At 45.1% G+C, this 17,646-nt stretch overlaps 23 non-coding genes and 1 pseudogene across 23 annotated transcripts; 12 read left to right on the forward strand and 12 right to left on the reverse strand.

Annotated features, from left to right (window-relative positions):
* Nucleotides 1–643: 643 nt before the first annotated feature.
* LOC146682149 (5S ribosomal RNA) lies at nt 644–762 on the reverse strand. The gene has a single exon (XR_014918315.1). It is a non-coding gene; the product is annotated as a 5S ribosomal RNA (ribosomal RNA).
* A 360-nt stretch (nt 763–1,122) lies between these two features.
* On the forward strand, nt 1,123–1,241 carry LOC146682150 (5S ribosomal RNA). Its single transcript, XR_014918382.1, has one exon. It is a non-coding gene; the product is annotated as a 5S ribosomal RNA (ribosomal RNA).
* Nucleotides 1,242–2,087: 846 nt separating this feature from the next.
* LOC146682151 (5S ribosomal RNA) lies at nt 2,088–2,206 on the reverse strand. The gene has a single exon (XR_014918316.1). It is a non-coding gene; the product is annotated as a 5S ribosomal RNA (ribosomal RNA).
* Nucleotides 2,207–2,566: 360 nt separating this feature from the next.
* On the forward strand, nt 2,567–2,685 carry LOC146682152 (5S ribosomal RNA). Its single transcript, XR_014918393.1, has one exon. It is a non-coding gene; the product is annotated as a 5S ribosomal RNA (ribosomal RNA).
* Nucleotides 2,686–3,531: 846 nt separating this feature from the next.
* On the reverse strand, nt 3,532–3,650 carry LOC146682153 (5S ribosomal RNA). The gene has a single exon (XR_014918317.1). It is a non-coding gene; the product is annotated as a 5S ribosomal RNA (ribosomal RNA).
* A 360-nt stretch (nt 3,651–4,010) lies between these two features.
* LOC146682154 (5S ribosomal RNA) lies at nt 4,011–4,129 on the forward strand (annotated as a pseudogene).
* Nucleotides 4,130–4,975: 846 nt separating this feature from the next.
* LOC146682155 (5S ribosomal RNA) lies at nt 4,976–5,094 on the reverse strand. Its single transcript, XR_014918319.1, has one exon. It is a non-coding gene; the product is annotated as a 5S ribosomal RNA (ribosomal RNA).
* Nucleotides 5,095–5,454: 360 nt separating this feature from the next.
* Nucleotides 5,455–5,573, forward strand: LOC146682156 (5S ribosomal RNA). Its single transcript, XR_014918376.1, has one exon. It is a non-coding gene; the product is annotated as a 5S ribosomal RNA (ribosomal RNA).
* Nucleotides 5,574–6,419: 846 nt separating this feature from the next.
* On the reverse strand, nt 6,420–6,538 carry LOC146682157 (5S ribosomal RNA). The gene has a single exon (XR_014918320.1). It is a non-coding gene; the product is annotated as a 5S ribosomal RNA (ribosomal RNA).
* Nucleotides 6,539–6,898: 360 nt separating this feature from the next.
* Nucleotides 6,899–7,017, forward strand: LOC146682158 (5S ribosomal RNA). Its single transcript, XR_014918383.1, has one exon. It is a non-coding gene; the product is annotated as a 5S ribosomal RNA (ribosomal RNA).
* An 846-nt stretch (nt 7,018–7,863) lies between these two features.
* On the reverse strand, nt 7,864–7,982 carry LOC146682159 (5S ribosomal RNA). The gene has a single exon (XR_014918357.1). It is a non-coding gene; the product is annotated as a 5S ribosomal RNA (ribosomal RNA).
* Nucleotides 7,983–8,342: 360 nt separating this feature from the next.
* Nucleotides 8,343–8,461, forward strand: LOC146682160 (5S ribosomal RNA). Its single transcript, XR_014918434.1, has one exon. It is a non-coding gene; the product is annotated as a 5S ribosomal RNA (ribosomal RNA).
* An 846-nt stretch (nt 8,462–9,307) lies between these two features.
* LOC146682161 (5S ribosomal RNA) lies at nt 9,308–9,426 on the reverse strand. Its single transcript, XR_014918321.1, has one exon. It is a non-coding gene; the product is annotated as a 5S ribosomal RNA (ribosomal RNA).
* A 360-nt stretch (nt 9,427–9,786) lies between these two features.
* Nucleotides 9,787–9,905, forward strand: LOC146682162 (5S ribosomal RNA). Its single transcript, XR_014918394.1, has one exon. It is a non-coding gene; the product is annotated as a 5S ribosomal RNA (ribosomal RNA).
* An 846-nt stretch (nt 9,906–10,751) lies between these two features.
* On the reverse strand, nt 10,752–10,870 carry LOC146682163 (5S ribosomal RNA). Its single transcript, XR_014918322.1, has one exon. It is a non-coding gene; the product is annotated as a 5S ribosomal RNA (ribosomal RNA).
* A 360-nt stretch (nt 10,871–11,230) lies between these two features.
* LOC146682164 (5S ribosomal RNA) lies at nt 11,231–11,349 on the forward strand. The gene has a single exon (XR_014918385.1). It is a non-coding gene; the product is annotated as a 5S ribosomal RNA (ribosomal RNA).
* An 846-nt stretch (nt 11,350–12,195) lies between these two features.
* On the reverse strand, nt 12,196–12,314 carry LOC146682165 (5S ribosomal RNA). The gene has a single exon (XR_014918323.1). It is a non-coding gene; the product is annotated as a 5S ribosomal RNA (ribosomal RNA).
* A 360-nt stretch (nt 12,315–12,674) lies between these two features.
* Nucleotides 12,675–12,793, forward strand: LOC146682166 (5S ribosomal RNA). Its single transcript, XR_014918426.1, has one exon. It is a non-coding gene; the product is annotated as a 5S ribosomal RNA (ribosomal RNA).
* Nucleotides 12,794–13,639: 846 nt separating this feature from the next.
* LOC146682167 (5S ribosomal RNA) lies at nt 13,640–13,758 on the reverse strand. Its single transcript, XR_014918324.1, has one exon. It is a non-coding gene; the product is annotated as a 5S ribosomal RNA (ribosomal RNA).
* Nucleotides 13,759–14,118: 360 nt separating this feature from the next.
* On the forward strand, nt 14,119–14,237 carry LOC146682168 (5S ribosomal RNA). The gene has a single exon (XR_014918386.1). It is a non-coding gene; the product is annotated as a 5S ribosomal RNA (ribosomal RNA).
* Nucleotides 14,238–15,083: 846 nt separating this feature from the next.
* LOC146682169 (5S ribosomal RNA) lies at nt 15,084–15,202 on the reverse strand. The gene has a single exon (XR_014918358.1). It is a non-coding gene; the product is annotated as a 5S ribosomal RNA (ribosomal RNA).
* Nucleotides 15,203–15,562: 360 nt separating this feature from the next.
* On the forward strand, nt 15,563–15,681 carry LOC146682170 (5S ribosomal RNA). The gene has a single exon (XR_014918435.1). It is a non-coding gene; the product is annotated as a 5S ribosomal RNA (ribosomal RNA).
* An 846-nt stretch (nt 15,682–16,527) lies between these two features.
* LOC146682171 (5S ribosomal RNA) lies at nt 16,528–16,646 on the reverse strand. The gene has a single exon (XR_014918325.1). It is a non-coding gene; the product is annotated as a 5S ribosomal RNA (ribosomal RNA).
* Nucleotides 16,647–17,006: 360 nt separating this feature from the next.
* On the forward strand, nt 17,007–17,125 carry LOC146682172 (5S ribosomal RNA). The gene has a single exon (XR_014918436.1). It is a non-coding gene; the product is annotated as a 5S ribosomal RNA (ribosomal RNA).
* Nucleotides 17,126–17,646: the final 521 nt, after the last annotated feature.

Raw genomic sequence — 17,646 nt, forward strand, 5'->3', positions numbered from 1 at the left:
AATTGTTTATGACGTGAATATTGCAGCATTAAGTATGCATTATAACTGTGTTGTCATGTGCAGCTATTAAAAAAAGTAGAAACTAATCAATATCCTTCACTCTAAATTGTTTATTAAATCCCAATAAATGGGTTACAGTATCTACATGAACCCCGTTGTCGAGGAAGCCTCTCACTTATGGCCATACCAGCCTGTTCTCATCTGATCTCTGAAGCTGAGCAGGGGCGGTCCTGCATAGTAGCGTCACCTTCACCTTGCTCCATGTTAGAAACTCCATGATATCGTGTTCCCTGCTCAGGGTAGCACACTGATGCGCATTTATTCAGTGCTCTTCGGGACCGCAGTCGGCAGCCAATAAGAGTTCAAACTGGTTGCACATGGGTGTCAGGTTGACACTGCGCCCGCTGCAAACTACAAGGTTAACAAGTTCGTCTCGACTGAGGCCAGACGGACTAGCCACAGAGATTTTGTACATTTACAGAATAAATAAGTTTGTGTATTTCCTAAATATTTTGTTGTTGTTGTTTTTTTGTTTTGCACAAAAGCGAAATGCAATGAGGAGCGTTGTCATGAAGCTTTTCCTGAAGCTGCCTCCACTGAGTGAGCAGCGGCGCCCTCTGCAGTTTGTGTGTGGAAGTGCAAAAGCTTACAGCACCTGGTATTCCCAGGCGGTCTCCCATCCAAGTACTGACCAGGCCCGACCCTGCTTAGCTTCCGAGATCAGACGAGATCGGGCGTGTTCAGGGTGGTATGGCCGTAAGCGTGAGAAGCTGGCTATAAAAGACCTTTTATACTTGGCAAATGTCACGCACTTTAAAATATAGTATTGTGCTAAGCTTCACATGTTACAGGGAAAACATGCAAACCTTTTTTGCGAACTGCAGCTTCAACGCTGAGCTGCAAAAATGCTTTTCCCGCGGTAACGTCACCATAATAACACATGTTCGTTTCTCACAGCACAGTGTTAAAGTGACACAGAGCACACAGTGTGTTAGGACCATTTGGAAGTGCAACATTTTTGTGCTTTGGACAATTCAACTTATATACAGGACATTAAAAAAACATAAGCATGACTGTGTCATCACAGCATGTATAAAGAGGCTGTTTGTGAAGCAGTCCCTCGCTTACGGCCACGCCACCCTGAACACGCCCGATCTCGTCTGATCTCGGAAGCCAAGCTGGGTCGGGCCTGGTCAGTACTTGGATGGGAGACCCCCTGGGAATACCAGGTGCCGTAAGCTTTTGCACTTCAACACACAAATGACAGTTTAAATGTTGAAACGGATGTGAGGCACTCTTTAAGCTCATTTTCCAATAGGATGGTTAGTGAGTCTTGCGCAAAGAGCTCTTCCGCTCATGTAGTAATGTCAAATTCTTCAAGCGTTACATCAATATCACTGTACATGCACAGAGCACCTGTAGATGTTTTTGTGCAAAGACTCACAATTGTTTATGACGTGAATATTGCAGCATTAAGTATGCATTATAACTGTGTTGTCATGTGCAGCTATTAAAAAAAGTAGAAACTAATCAATATCCTTCACTCTAAATTGTTTATTAAATCCCAATAAATGGGTTACAGTATCTACATGACCCCCGTTGTCGAGGAAGCCTCTCACTTATGGCCATACCAGCCTGTTCTCATCTGATCTCTGAAGCTGAGCAGGGGCGGTCCTGCATAGTAGCGTCACCTTCACCTTGCTCCGTGTTAGAAACTCCATGATATCGTGTTCCCTGCTCAGGGTAGCACACTGATGCGCATTTATTCAGTGCTCTTCGGGACCGCAGTCGGCAGCCAATAAGAGTTCAAACTGGTTGCACATGGGTGTCAGGTTGACACTGCGCCTGCTGCAAACTACAAGGTTAACAAGTTCCTCTGGACTGAGGCCAGACGGACTAGCCACAGAGATTTTGTACATTTACAGAATAAATAAGTTTGTGTATTTCCTAAATATTTTGTTGTTGTTGTTTTTTTGTTTTGCACAAAAGCGAAATGCAATGAGGAGCGTTGTCATGAAGCTTTTCCTGAAGCTGCCTCCACTGAGTGAGCAGCGGCGCCCTCTGCAGTTTGTGTGTGGAAGTGCAAAAGCTTACAGCACCTGGTATTCCCAGGCGGTCTCCCATCCAAGTACTGACCAGGCCCGACCCTGCTTAGCTTCCGAGATCAGACGAGATCGGGCGTGTTCAGGGTGGTATGGCCGTAAGCGAGAGAAGCCGGCTATAAAAGACCTTTTATACTTGGCAAATGTCACGCACTTTAAAATATAGTATTGTGCTAAGCTTCACATGTTACAGGGAAAACATGCAAACCTTTTTTGCGAACTGCAGCTTCAACGCTGAGCTGCAAAAATGCTTTTCCCGCGGTAACGTCACCATAATAACACATGTTCCTTTCTCACAGCACAGTGTTAAAGTGACACAGAGCACACAGTGTGTTAGGACCATTTGGAAGTGCAACATTTTTGTGCTTTGGACAATTCAACTTATATACAGGACATTAAAAAAACGTAAGCATGACTGTGTCATCACAGCATGTATAAAGAGGCTGTTTGTGAAGCAGTCCCTCGCTTACGGCCACGCCACCCTGAACACGCCCGATCTCGTCTGATCTCGGAAGCCAAGCTGGGTCGGGCCTGGTCAGTACTTGGATGGGAGACCGCCTGGGAATACCAGGTGCCGTAAGCTTTTGCACTTCAACACACAAATGACAGTTTAAATGTTGAAACGGATGTGAGGCACTCTTTAAGCTCATTTTCCAATAGGATGGTTAGTGAGTCTTGCGCAAAGAGCTCTTCCGCTCATGTAGTAATGTCAAATTCTTCAAGCGTTACATCAATATCTCTGTACATGCACAGAGCACCTGTAGATGTTTTTGTGCAAAGACTCACAATTGTTTATGACGTGAATATTGCAGCATTAAGTATGCATTATAACTGTGTTGTCATGTGCAGCTATTAAAAAAAGTAGAAACTAATCAATATCCTTCACTCTAAATTGTTTTTTAAATCCCAATAAATGGGTTACAGTATCTACATGACCCCCGTTGTCGAGGAAGCCTCTCACTTACGGCCATACCAGCCTGTTCTCATCTGATCTCTGAAGCTGAGCAGGGGCGGTCCTGCATAGTAGCGTCACCTTCACCTTGCTCCGTGTTAGAAACTCCATGATATCGTGTTCCCTGCTCAGGGTAGCACACTGATGCGCATTTATTCAGTGCTCTTCGGGACCGCAGTCGGCAGCCAATAAGAGTTCAAACTGGTTGCACATGGGTGTCAGGTTGACACTGCGCCCGCTGCAAACTACAAGGTTAACAAGTTCGTCTCGACTGAGGCCAGACGGACTAGCCACAGAGATTTTGTACATTTACAGAATAAATAAGTTTGTGTATTTCCTAAATATTTTGTTGTTGTTGTTTTTTTGTTTTGCACAAAAGCGAAATGCAATGAGGAGCGTTGTCATGAAGCTTTTCCTGAAGCTGCCTCCACTGAGTGAGCAGCGGCGCCCTCTGCAGTTTGTGTGTGGAAGTGCAAAAGCTTACAGCACCTGGTATTCCCAGGCGGTCTCCCATCCAAGTACTGACCAGGCCCGACCCTGCTTAGCTTCCGAGATCAGACGAGATCGGGCGTGTTCAGGGTGGTATGGCCGTAAGCGAGAGAAGCCGGCTATAAAAGACCTTTTATACTTGGCAAATGTCACACACTTTAAAATATAGTATTGTGCTAAGCTTCACATGTTACAGGGAAAACATGCAAACCTTTTTTGCGAACTGCAGCTTCAACGCTGAGCTGCAAAAATGCTTTTCCCGCGGTAACGTCACCATAATAACACATGTTCCTTTCTCACAGCACAGTGTTAAAGTGACACAGAGCACACAGTGTGTTAGGACCATTTGGAAGTGCAACATTTTTGTGCTTTGGACAATTCAACTTATATACAGGACATTAAAAAAACGTAAGCATGACTGTGTCATCACAGCATGTATAAAGAGGCTGTTTGTGAAGCAGTCCCTCGCTTACGGCCACGCCACCCTGAACACGCCCGATCTCGTCTGATCTCGGAAGCCAAGCTGGGTCGTGCCTGGTCAGTACTTGGATGGGAGACCGCCTGGGAATACCAGGTGCCGTAAGCTTTTGCACTTCAACACACAAATGACAGTTTAAATGTTGAAACGGATGTGAGGCACTCTTTAAGCTCATTTTCCAATAGGATGGTTAGTGAGTCTTGCGCAAAGAGCTCTTCCGCTCATGTAGTAATGTCAAATTCTTCAAGCGTTACATCAATATCTCTGTACATGCACAGAGCACCTGTAGATGTTTTTGTGCAAAGACTCACAATTGTTTATGACGTGAATATTGCAGCATTAAGTATGCATTATAACTGTGTTGTCATGTGCAGCTATTAAAAAAAGTAGAAACTAATCAATATCCTTCACTCTAAATTGTTTTTTAAATCCCAATAAATGGGTTACAGTATCTACATGAACCCCGTTGTCGAGGAAGCCTCTCACTTATGGCCATACCAGCCTGTTCTCATCTGATCTCTGAAGCTGAGCAGGGGCGGTCCTGCATAGTAGCGTCACCTTCACCTTGCTCCGTGTTAGAAACTCCATGATATCGTGTTCCCTGCTCAGGGTAGCACACTGATGCGCATTTATTCAGTGCTCTTCGGGACCGCAGTCGGCAGCCAATAAGAGTTCAAACTGGTTGCACATGGGTGTCAGGTTGACACTGCGCCTGCTGCAAACTACAAGGTTAACAAGTTCCTCTGGACTGAGGCCAGACGGACTAGCCACAGAGATTTTGTACATTTACAGAATAAATAAGTTTGTGTATTTCCTAAATATTTTGTTGTTGTTGTTTTTTTGTTTTGCACAAAAGCGAAATGCAATGAGGAGCGTTGTCATGAAGCTTTTCCTGAAGCTGCCTCCACTGAGTGAGCAGCGGCGCCCTCTGCAGTTTGTGTGTGGAAGTGCAAAAGCTTACAGCACCTGGTATTCCCAGGCGGTCTCCCATCCAAGTACTGACCAGGCCCGACCCTGCTTAGCTTCCGAGATCAGACGAGATCGGGCGTGTTCAGGGTGGTATGGCCGTAAGCGAGAGAAGCCGGCTATAAAAGACCTTTTATACTTGGCAAATGTCACGCACTTTAAAATATAGTATTGTGCTAAGCTTCACATGTTACAGGGAAAACATGCAAACCTTTTTTGCGAACTGCAGCTTCAACGCTGAGCTGCAAAAATGCTTTTCCCGCGGTAACGTCACCATAATAACACATGTTCCTTTCTCACAGCACAGTGTTAAAGTGACACAGAGCACACAGTGTGTTAGGACCATTTGGAAGTGCAACATTTTTGTGCTTTGGACAATTCAACTTATATACAGGACATTAAAAAAACGTAAGCATGACTGTGTCATCACAGCATGTATAAAGAGGCTGTTTGTGAAGAAGTCCCTCGCTTACGGCCACGCCACCCTGAACACGCCCGATCTCGTCTGATCTCGGAAGCCAAGCTGGGTCGGGCCTGGGCAGTACTTGGATGGGAGACCGCCTGGGAATACCAGGTGCCGTAAGCTTTTGCACTTCAACACACAAATGACAGTTTAAATGTTGAAACGGATGTGAGGCACTCTTTAAGCTCATTTTCCAATAGGATGGTTAGTGAGTCTTGCGCAAAGAGCTCTTCCGCTCATGTAGTAATGTCAAATTCTTCAAGCGTTACATCAATATCTCTGTACATGCACAGAGCACCTGTAGATGTTTTTGTGCAAAGACTCACAATTGTTTATGACGTGAATATTGCAGCATTAAGTATGCATTATAACTGTGTTGTCATGTGCAGCTATTAAAAAAAGTAGAAACTAATCAATATCCTTCACTCTAAATTGTTTTTTAAATCCCAATAAATGGGTTACAGTATCTACATGACCCCCGTTGTCGAGGAAGCCTCTCACTTACGGCCATACCAGCCTGTTCTCATCTGATCTCTGAAGCTGAGCAGGGGCGGTCCTGCATAGTAGCGTCACCTTCACCTTGCTCCGTGTTAGAAACTCCATGATATCGTGTTCCCTGCTCAGGGTAGCACACTGATGCGCATTTATTCAGTGCTCTTCGGGACCGCAGTCGGCAGCCAATAAGAGTTCAAACTGGTTGCACATGGGTGTCAGGTTGACACTGCGCCCGCTGCAAACTACAAGGTTAACAAGTTCGTCTCGACTGAGGCCAGACGGACTAGCCACAGAGATTTTGTACATTTACAGAATAAATAAGTTTGTGTATTTCCTAAATATTTTGTTGTTGTTGTTTTTTTGTTTTGCACAAAAGCGAAATGCAATGAGGAGCGTTGTCATGAAGCTTTTCCTGAAGCTGCCTCCACTGAGTGAGCAGCGGCGCCCTCTGCAGTTTGTGTGTGGAAGTGCAAAAGCTTACAGCACCTGGTATTCCCAGGCGGTCTCCCATCCAAGTACTGACCAGGCCCGACCCTGCTTAGCTTCCGAGATCAGACGAGATCGGGCGTGTTCAGGGTGGTATGGCCGTAAGCGAGAGAAGCCGGCTATAAAAGACCTTTTATACTTGGCAAATGTCACGCACTTTAAAATATAGTATTGTGCTAAGCTTCACATGTTACAGGCAAAACATGCAAACCTTTTTTGCGAACTGCAGCTTCAACGCTGAGCTGCAAAAATGCTTTTCCCGCGGTAACGTCACCATAATAACACATGTTCGTTTCTCACAGCACAGTGTTAAAGTGACACAGAGCACACAGTGTGTTAGGACCATTTGGAAGTGCAACATTTTTGTGCTTTGGACAATTCAACTTATATACAGGACATTAAAAAAACATAAGCATGACTGTGTCATCACAGCATGTATAAAGAGGCTGTTTGTGAAGAAGTCCCTCGCTTACGGCCACGCCACCCTGAACACGCCCGATCTCGTCTGATCTCGGAAGCCAAGCTGGGTCGGGCCTGGTCAGTACTTGGATGGGAGACCCCCTGGGAATACCAGGTGCCGTAAGCTTTTGCACTTCAACACACAAATGACAGTTTAAATGTTGAAACGGATGTGAGGCACTCTTTAAGCTCATTTTCCAATAGGATGGTTAGTGAGTCTTGCGCAAAGAGCTCTTCCGCTCATGTAGTAATGTCAAATTCTTCAAGCGTTACATCAATATCACTGTACATGCACAGAGCACCTGTAGATGTTTTTGTGCAAAGACTCACAATTGTTTATGACGTGAATATTGCAGCATTAAGTATGCATTATAACTGTGTTGTCATGTGCAGCTATTAAAAAAAGTAGAAACTAATCAATATCCTTCACTCTAAATTGTTTATTAAATCCCAATAAATGGGTTACAGTATCTACATGACCCCCGTTGTCGAGGAAGCCTCTCACTTATGGCCATACCAGCCTGTTCTCATCTGATCTCTGAAGCTGAGCAGGGGCGGTCCTGCATAGTAGCGTCACCTTCACCTTGCTCCGTGTTAGAAACTCCATGATATCGTGTTCCCTGCTCAGGGTAGCACACTGATGCGCATTTATTCAGTGCTCTTCGGGACCGCAGTCGGCAGCCAATAAGAGTTCAAACTGGTTGCACATGGGTGTCAGGTTGACACTGCGCCCGCTGCAAACTACAAGGTTAACAAGTTCGTCTCGACTGAGGCCAGACGGACTAGCCACAGAGATTTTGTACATTTACAGAATAAATAAGTTTGTGTATTTCCTAAATATTTTGTTGTTGTTGTTTTTTTGTTTTGCACAAAAGCGAAATGCAATGAGGAGCGTTGTCATGAAGCTTTTCCTGAAGCTGCCTCCACTGAGTGAGCAGCGGCGCCCTCTGCAGTTTGTGTGTGGAAGTGCAAAAGCTTACAGCACCTGGTATTCCCAGGTGCTCTCCCATCCAAGTACTGACCAGGCCCGACCCTGCTTAGCTTCCGAGATCAGACGAGATCGGGCGTGTTCAGGGTGGTATGGCCGTAAGCGAGAGAAGCCGGCTATAAAAGACCTTTTATACTTGGCAAATGTCACGCACTTTAAAATATAGTATTGTGCTAAGCTTCACATGTTACAGGGAAAACATGCAAACCTTTTTTGCGAACTGCAGCTTCAACGCTGAGCTGCAAAAATGCTTTTCCCGCGGTAACGTCACCATAATAACACATGTTCCTTTCTCACAGCACAGTGTTAAAGTGACACAGAGCACACAGTGTGTTAGGACCATTTGGAAGTGCAACATTTTTGTGCTTTGGACAATTCAACTTATATACAGGACATTAAAAAAACGTAAGCATGACTGTGTCATCACAGCATGTATAAAGAGGCTGTTTGTGAAGCAGTCCCTCACTTACGGCCACGCCACCCTGAACACGCCCGATCTCGTCTGATCTCGGAAGCCAAGCTGGGTCGGGCCTGGTCAGTACTTGGATGGGAGACCGCCTGGGAATACCAGGTGCCGTAAGCTTTTGCACTTCAACACACAAATGACAGTTTAAATGTTGAAACGGATGTGAGGCACTCTTTAAGCTCATTTTCCAATAGGATGGTTAGTGAGTCTTGCGCAAAGAGCTCTTCCGCTCATGTAGTAATGTCAAATTCTTCAAGCGTTACATCAATATCACTGTACATGCACAGAGCACCTGTAGATGTTTTTGTGCAAAGACTCACAATTGTTTATGACGTGAATATTGCAGCATTAAGTATGCATTATAACTGTGTTGTCATGTGCAGCTATTAAAAAAAGTAGAAACTAATCAATATCCTTCACTCTAAATTGTTTATTAAATCCCAATAAATGGGTTACAGTATCTACATGACCCCCGTTGTCGAGGAAGCCTCTCACTTATGGCCATACCAGCCTGTTCTCATCTGATCTCTGAAGCTGAGCAGGGGCGGTCCTGCATAGTAGCGTCACCTTCACCTTGCTCCGTGTTAGAAACTCCATGATATCGTGTTCCCTGCTCAGGGTAGCACACTGATGCGCATTTATTCAGTGCTCTTCGGGACCGCAGTCGGCAGCCAATAAGAGTTCAAACTGGTTGCACATGGGTGTCAGGTTGACACTGCGCCCGCTGCAAACTACAAGGTTAACAAGTTCGTCTCGACTGAGGCCAGACGGACTAGCCACAGAGATTTTGTACATTTACAGAATAAATAAGTTTGTGTATTTCCTAAATATTTTGTTGTTGTTGTTTTTTTGTTTTGCACAAAAGCGAAATGCAATGAGGAGCGTTGTCATGAAGCTTTTCCTGAAGCTGCCTCCACTGAGTGAGCAGCGGCGCCCTCTGCAGTTTGTGTGTGGAAGTGCAAAAGCTTACAGCACCTGGTATTCCCAGGCGGTCTCCCATCCAAGTACTGACCAGGCCCGACCCTGCTTAGCTTCCGAGATCAGACGAGATCGGGCGTGTTCAGGGTGGTATGGCCGTAAGCGAGAGAAACCGGCTATAAAAGACCTTTTATACTTGGCAAATGTCACGCACTTTAAAATATAGTATTGTGCTAAGCTTCACATGTTACAGGGAAAACATGCAAACCTTTTTTGCGAACTGCAGCTTCAACGCTGAGCTGCAAAAATGCTTTTCCCGCGGTAACGTCACCATAATAACACATGTTCCTTTCTCACAGCACAGTGTTAAAGTGACACAGAGCACACAGTGTGTTAGGACCATTTGGAAGTGCAACATTTTTGTGCTTTGGACAATTCAACTTATATACAGGACATTAAAAAAACGTAAGCATGACTGTGTCATCACAGCATGTATAAAGAGGCTGTTTGTGAAGCAGTCCCTCGCTTACGGCCACGCCACCCTGAACACGCCCGATCTCGTCTGATCTCGGAAGCCAAGCTGGGTCGGGCCTGGTCAGTACTTGGATGGGAGACCGCCTGGGAATACCAGGTGCCGTAAGCTTTTGCACTTCAACACACAAATGACAGTTTAAATGTTGAAACGGATGTGAGGCACTCTTTAAGCTCATTTTCCAATAGGATGGTTAGTGAGTCTTGCGCAAAGAGCTCTTCCGCTCATGTAGTAATGTCAAATTCTTCAAGCGTTACATCAATATCACTGTACATGCACAGAGCACCTGTAGATGTTTTTGTGCAAAGACTCACAATTGTTTATGACGTGAATATTGCAGCATTAAGTATGCATTATAACTGTGTTGTCATGTGCAGCTATTAAAAAAAGTAGAAACTAATCAATATCCTTCACTCTAAATTGTTTATTAAATCCCAATAAATGGGTTACAGTATCTACATGACCCCCGTTGTCGAGGAAGCCTCTCACTTATGGCCATACCAGCCTGTTCTCATCTGATCTCTGAAGCTGAGCAGGGGCGGTCCTGCATAGTAGCGTCACCTTCACCTTGCTCCGTGTTAGAAACTCCATGATATCGTGTTCCCTGCTCAGGGTAGCACACTGATGCGCATTTATTCAGTGCTCTTCGGGACCGCAGTCGGCAGCCAATAAGAGTTCAAACTGGTTGCACATGGGTGTCAGGTTGACACTGCGCCCGCTGCAAACTACAAGGTTAACAAGTTCGTCTCGACTGAGGCCAGACGGACTAGCCACAGAGATTTTGTACATTTACAGAATAAATAAGTTTGTGTATTTCCTAAATATTTTGTTGTTGTTGTTTTTTTGTTTTGCACAAAAGCGAAATGCAATGAGGAGCGTTGTCATGAAGCTTTTCCTGAAGCTGCCTCCACTGAGTGAGCAGCGGCGCCCTCTGCAGTTTGTGTGTGGAAGTGCAAAAGCTTACAGCACCTGGTATTCCCAGGCGGTCTCCCATCCAAGTACTGACCAGGCCCGACCCTGCTTAGCTTCCGAGATCAGACGAGATCGGGCGTGTTCAGGGTGGTATGGCCGTAAGCGAGAGAAGCCCGCTATAAAAGACCTTTTATACTTGGCAAATGTCACGCACTTTAAAATATAGTATTGTGCTAAGCTTCACATGTTACAGGGAAAACATGCAAACCTTTTTTGCGAACTGCAGCTTCAACGCTGAGCTGCAAAAATGCTTTTCCCGCGGTAACGTCACCATAATAACACATGTTCCTTTCTCACAGCACAGTGTTAAAGTGACACAGAGCACACAGTGTGTTAGGACCATTTGGAAGTGCAACATTTTTGTGCTTTGGACAATTCAACTTATATACAGGACATTAAAAAAACATAAGCATGACTGTGTCATCACAGCATGTATAAAGAGGCTGTTTGTGAAGCAGTCCCTCGCTTACGGCCACGCCACCCTGAACACGCCCGATCTCGTCTGATCTCGGAAGCCAAGCTGGGTCGGGCCTGGTCAGTACTTGGATGGGAGACCCCCTGGGAATACCAGGTGCCGTAAGCTTTTGCACTTCAACACACAAATGACAGTTTAAATGTTGAAACGGATGTGAGGCACTCTTTAAGCTCATTTTCCAATAGGATGGTTAGTGAGTCTTGCGCAAAGAGCTCTTCCGCTCATGTAGTAATGTCAAATTCTTCAAGCGTTACATCAATATCTCTGTACATGCACAGAGCACCTGTAGATGTTTTTGTGCAAAGACTCACAATTGTTTATGACGTGAATATTGCAGCATTAAGTATGCATTATAACTGTGTTGTCATGTGCAGCTATTAAAAAAAGTAGAAACTAATCAATATCCTTCACTCTAAATTGTTTATTAAATCCCAATAAATGGGTTACAGTATCTACATGACCCCCGTTGTCGAGGAAGCCTCTCACTTATGGCCATACCAGCCTGTTCTCATCTGATCTCTGAAGCTGAGCAGGGGCGGTCCTGCATAGTAGCGTCACCTTCACCTTGCTCCGTGTTAGAAACTCCATGATATCGTGTTCCCTGCTCAGGGTAGCACACTGATGCGCATTTATTCAGTGCTCTTCGGGACCGCAGTCGGCAGCCAATAAGAGTTCAAACTGGTTGCACATGGGTGTCAGGTTGACACTGCGCCCGCTGCAAACTACAAGGTTAACAAGTTCGTCTCGACTGAGGCCAGACGGACTAGCCACAGAGATTTTGTACATTTACAGAATAAATAAGTTTGTGTATTTCCTAAATATTTTGTTGTTGTTGTTTTTTTGTTTTGCACAAAAGCGAAATGCAATGAGGAGCGTTGTCATGAAGCTTTTCCTGAAGCTGCCTCCACTGAGTGAGCAGCGGCGCCCTCTGCAGTTTGTGTGTGGAAGTGCAAAAGCTTACAGCACCTGGTATTCCCAGGCGGTCTCCCATCCAAGTACTGACCAGGCCCGACCCTGCTTAGCTTCCGAGATCAGACGAGATCGGGCGTGTTCAGGGTGGTATGGCCGTAAGCGAGAGAAGCCCGCTATAAAAGACCTTTTATACTTGGCAAATGTCACGCACTTTAAAATATAGTATTGTGCTAAGCTTCACATGTTACAGGGAAAACATGCAAACCTTTTTTGCGAACTGCAGCTTCAACGCTGAGCTGCAAAAATGCTTTTCCCGCGGTAACGTCACCATAATAACACATGTTCGTTTCTCACAGCACAGTGTTAAAGTGACACAGAGCACACAGTGTGTTAGGACCATTTGGAAGTGCAACATTTTTGTGCTTTGGACAATTCAACTTATATACAGGACATTAAAAAAACATAAGCATGACTGTGTCATCACAGCATGTATAAAGAGGCTGTTTGTGAAGCAGTCCCTCGCTTACGGCCACGCCACCCTGAACACGCCCGATCTCGTATGATCTCGGAAGCCAAGCTGGGTCGGGCCTGGTCAGTACTTGGATGGGAGACCGCCTGGGAATACCAGGTGCCGTAAGCTTTTGCACTTCAACACACAAATGACAGTTTAAATGTTGAAACGGATGTGAGGCACTCTTTAAGCTCATTTTCCAATAGGATGGTTAGTGAGTCTTGCGCAAAGAGCTCTTCCGCTCATGTAGTAATGTCAAATTCTTCAAGCGTTACATCAATATCACTGTACATGCACAGAGCACCTGTAGATGTTTTTGTGCAAAGACTCACAATTGTTTATGACGTGAATATTGCAGCATTAAGTATGCATTATAACTGTGTTGTCATGTGCAGCTATTAAAAAAAGTAGAAACTAATCAATATCCTTCACTCTAAATTGTTTATTAAATCCCAATAAATGGGTTACAGTATCTACATGAACCCCGTTGTCGAGGAAGCCTCTCACTTATGGCCATACCAGCCTGTTCTCATCTGATCTCTGAAGCTGAGCAGGGGCGGTCCTGCATAGTAGCGTCACCTTCACCTTGCTCCATGTTAGAAACTCCATGATATCGTGTTCCCTGCTCAGGGTAGCACACTGATGCGCATTTATTCAGTGCTCTTCGGGACCGCAGTCGGCAGCCAATAAGAGTTCAAACTGGTTGCACATGGGTGTCAGGTTGACACTGCGCCCGCTGCAAACTACAAGGTTAACAAGTTCGTCTCGACTGAGGCCAGACGGACTAGCCACAGAGATTTTGTACATTTACAGAATAAATAAGTTTGTGTATTTCCTAAATATTTTGTTGTTGTTGTTTTTTTGTTTTGCACAAAAGCGAAATGCAATGAGGAGCGTTGTCATGAAGCTTTTCCTGAAGCTGCCTCCACTGAGTGAGCAGCGGCGCCCTCTGCAGTTTGTGTGTGGAAGTGCAAAAGCTTACAGCACCTGGTATTCCCAGGCGGTCTCCCATCCAAGTACTGACCAGGCCCGACCCTGCTTAGCTTCCGAGATCAGACGAGATCGGGCGTGTTCAGGGTGGTATGGCCGTAAGCGTGAGAAGCTGGCTATAAAAGACCTTTTATACTTGGCAAATGTCACGCACTTTAAAATATAGTATTGTGCTAAGCTTCACATGTTACAGGGAAAACATGCAAACCTTTTTTGCGAACTGCAGCTTCAACGCTGAGCTGCAAAAATGCTTTTCCCGCGGTAACGTCACCATAATAACACATGTTCGTTTCTCACAGCACAGTGTTAAAGTGACACAGAGCACACAGTGTGTTAGGACCATTTGGAAGTGCAACATTTTTGTGCTTTGGACAATTCAACTTATATACAGGACATTAAAAAAACATAAGCATGACTGTGTCATCACAGCATGTATAAAGAGGCTGTTTGTGAAGCAGTCCCTCGCTTACGGCCACGCCACCCTGAACACGCCCGATCTCGTCTGATCTCGGAAGCCAAGCTGGGTCGGGCCTGGTCAGTACTTGGATGGGAGACCCCCTGGGAATACCAGGTGCCGTAAGCTTTTGCACTTCAACACACAAATGACAGTTTAAATGTTGAAACGGATGTGAGGCACTCTTTAAGCTCATTTTCCAATAGGATGGTTAGTGAGTCTTGCGCAAAGAGCTCTTCCGCTCATGTAGTAATGTCAAATTCTTCAAGCGTTACATCAATATCACTGTACATGCACAGAGCACCTGTAGATGTTTTTGTGCAAAGACTCACAATTGTTTATGACGTGAATATTGCAGCATTAAGTATGCATTATAACTGTGTTGTCATGTGCAGCTATTAAAAAAAGTAGAAACTAATCAATATCCTTCACTCTAAATTGTTTATTAAATCCCAATAAATGGGTTACAGTATCTACATGACCCCCGTTGTCGAGGAAGCCTCTCACTTATGGCCATACCAGCCTGTTCTCATCTGATCTCTGAAGCTGAGCAGGGGCGGTCCTGCATAGTAGCGTCACCTTCACCTTGCTCCGTGTTAGAAACTCCATGATATCGTGTTCCCTGCTCAGGGTAGCACACTGATGCGCATTTATTCAGTGCTCTTCGGGACCGCAGTCGGCAGCCAATAAGAGTTCAAACTGGTTGCACATGGGTGTCAGGTTGACACTGCGCCCGCTGCAAACTACAAGGTTAACAAGTTCGTCTCGACTGAGGCCAGACGGACTAGCCACAGAGATTTTGTACATTTACAGAATAAATAAGTTTGTGTATTTCCTAAATATTTTGTTGTTGTTGTTTTTTTGTTTTGCACAAAAGCGAAATGCAATGAGGAGCGTTGTCATGAAGCTTTTCCTGAAGCTGCCTCCACTGAGTGAGCAGCGGCGCCCTCTGCAGTTTGTGTGTGGAAGTGCAAAAGCTTACAGCACCTGGTATTCCCAGGTGCTCTCCCATCCAAGTACTGACCAGGCCCGACCCTGCTTAGCTTCCGAGATCAGACGAGATCGGGCGTGTTCAGGGTGGTATGGCCGTAAGCGAGAGAAGCCGGCTATAAAAGACCTTTTATACTTGGCAAATGTCACGCACTTTAAAATATAGTATTGTGCTAAGCTTCACATGTTACAGGGAAAACATGCAAACCTTTTTTGCGAACTGCAGCTTCAACGCTGAGCTGCAAAAATGCTTTTCCCGCGGTAACGTCACCATAATAACACATGTTCCTTTCTCACAGCACAGTGTTAAAGTGACACAGAGCACACAGTGTGTTAGGACCATTTGGAAGTGCAACATTTTTGTGCTTTGGACAATTCAACTTATATACAGGACATTAAAAAAACGTAAGCATGACTGTGTCATCACAGCATGTATAAAGAGGCTGTTTGTGAAGCAGTCCCTCACTTACGGCCACGCCACCCTGAACACGCCCGATCTCGTCTGATCTCGGAAGCCAAGCTGGGTCGGGCCTGGTCAGTACTTGGATGGGAGACCGCCTGGGAATACCAGGTGCCGTAAGCTTTTGCACTTCAACACACAAATGACAGTTTAAATGTTGAAACGGATGTGAGGCACTCTTTAAGCTCATTTTCCAATAGGATGGTTAGTGAGTCTTGCGCAAAGAGCTCTTCCGCTCATGTAGTAATGTCAAATTCTTCAAGCGTTACATCAATATCACTGTACATGCACAGAGCACCTGTAGATGTTTTTGTGCAAAGACTCACAATTGTTTATGACGTGAATATTGCAGCATTAAGTATGCATTATAACTGTGTTGTCATGTGCAGCTATTAAAAAAAGTAGAAACTAATCAATATCCTTCACTCTAAATTGTTTATTAAATCCCAATAAATGGGTTACAGTATCTACATGACCCCCGTTGTCGAGGAAGCCTCTCACTTATGGCCATACCAGCCTGTTCTCATCTGATCTCTGAAGCTGAGCAGGGGCGGTCCTGCATAGTAGCGTCACCTTCACCTTGCTCCGTGTTAGAAACTCCATGATATCGTGTTCCCTGCTCAGGGTAGCACACTGATGCGCATTTATTCAGTGCTCTTCGGGACCGCAGTCGGCAGCCAATAAGAGTTCAAACTGGTTGCACATGGGTGTCAGGTTGACACTGCGCCCGCTGCAAACTACAAGGTTAACAAGTTCGTCTCGACTGAGGCCAGACGGACTAGCCACAGAGATTTTGTACATTTACAGAATAAATAAGTTTGTGTATTTCCTAAATATTTTGTTGTTGTTGTTTTTTTGTTTTGCACAAAAGCGAAATGCAATGAGGAGCGTTGTCATGAAGCTTTTCCTGAAGCTGCCTCCACTGAGTGAGCAGCGGCGCCCTCTGCAGTTTGTGTGTGGAAGTGCAAAAGCTTACAGCACCTGGTATTCCCAGGCGGTCTCCCATCCAAGTACTGACCAGGCCCGACCCTGCTTAGCTTCCGAGATCAGACGAGATCGGGCGTGTTCAGGGTGGTATGGCCGTAAGCGAGAGAAACCGGCTATAAAAGACCTTTTATACTTGGCAAATGTCACGCACTTTAAAATATAGTATTGTGCTAAGCTTCACATGTTACAGGGAAAACATGCAAACCTTTTTTGCGAACTGCAGCTTCAACGCTGAGCTGCAAAAATGCTTTTCCCGCGGTAACGTCACCATAATAACACATGTTCCTTTCTCACAGCACAGTGTTAAAGTGACACAGAGCACACAGTGTGTTAGGACCATTTGGAAGTGCAACATTTTTGTGCTTTGGACAATTCAACTTATATACAGGACATTAAAAAAACGTAAGCATGACTGTGTCATCACAGCATGTATAAAGAGGCTGTTTGTGAAGCAGTCCCTCACTTACGGCCACGCCACCCTGAACACGCCCGATCTCGTCTGATCTCGGAAGCCAAGCTGGGTCGGGCCTGGTCAGTACTTGGATGGGAGACCGCCTGGGAATACCAGGTGCCGTAAGCTTTTGCACTTCAACACACAAATGACAGTTTAAATGTTGAAACGGATGTGAGGCACTCTTTAAGCTCATTTTCCAATAGGATGGTTAGTGAGTCTTGCGCAAAGAGCTCTTCCGCTCATGTAGTAATGTCAAATTCTTCAAGCGTTACATCAATATCACTGTACATGCACAGAGCACCTGTAGATGTTTTTGTGCAAAGACTCACAATTGTTTATGACGTGAATATTGCAGCATTAAGTATGCATTATAACTGTGTTGTCATGTGCAGCTATTAAAAAAAGTAGAAACTAATCAATATCCTTCACTCTAAATTGTTTATTAAATCCCAATAAATGGGTTACAGTATCTACATGACCCCCGTTGTCGAGGAAGCCTCTCACTTATGGCCATACCAGCCTGTTCTCATCTGATCTCTGAAGCTGAGCAGGGGCGGTCCTGCATAGTAGCGTCACCTTCACCTTGCTCCGTGTTAGAAACTCCATGATATCGTGTTCCCTGCTCAGGGTAGCACACTGATGCGCAT

The sequence above is a fragment of the Copadichromis virginalis genome, linkage group LG23 (assembly GCF_057382275.1).
Source record: "Copadichromis virginalis isolate Kocher_CV1m ecotype Utaka linkage group LG23, C_Virginalis_male_GT1.1, whole genome shotgun sequence".
Taxonomy (NCBI): domain Eukaryota; kingdom Metazoa; phylum Chordata; class Actinopteri; order Cichliformes; family Cichlidae; genus Copadichromis; species Copadichromis virginalis.